The sequence below is a fragment of the Bison bison genome, unplaced genomic scaffold (assembly GCF_000754665.1).
Source record: "Bison bison bison isolate TAMUID 2011002044 unplaced genomic scaffold, Bison_UMD1.0 scf7180017864144, whole genome shotgun sequence".
NCBI classification, from domain to species: Eukaryota; Metazoa; Chordata; class Mammalia; order Artiodactyla; family Bovidae; genus Bison; species Bison bison.
The window spans coordinates 710,315-710,696 of record NW_011494716.1 but is presented as its reverse complement, the minus strand read 5'-3'; the positions used below and the strand labels follow the sequence as shown (position 1 = coordinate 710,696).

The 382-nt window shown below is 63.9% G+C and overlaps 1 protein-coding gene across 1 annotated transcript in view; it reads right to left on the bottom strand.

The window, feature by feature from the left end:
- Positions 1–382, bottom strand: part of LOC104988886 — a 4,261-nt gene that overhangs the window by 2,842 nt on the left and 1,037 nt on the right. The window lies entirely within an intron of this gene.

Sequence of the window (382 nt, the reverse complement as noted above, 5' to 3'; positions counted from 1 at the left end):
TGCTGAGAGCTGACCAGGGAGGAACTGGCGCTGTCCTCTCCTGTCTGAGGTGCTGAGGGTGACAGTGGCCAGTCTTCCTGACCTCTGACCCTGCAGACCGCCCCCCAGCCCTTCCCCTCCAGACAATTGATGACTCATGGAGGTGGGAGGTGCCCCACCGACCCCTTGGGATACTCGGGAATCTGGCGCTGTGCCCGCTGCCCTCCTGGCCCTGGGTAGTCAGTGCGGCTCACATCGAGAGCAGGGCTCCCGTCTGCACACTCTTCTCTGGGGGCCCCATCCTGTCAGCCCAGCATCACACACGACTGGGCAAGGAAACTCCTCGCGGGTCCATGGGGACACTCTCTGCCCGCATCCTCTCACTGGACCTGAGTGCTCAGCC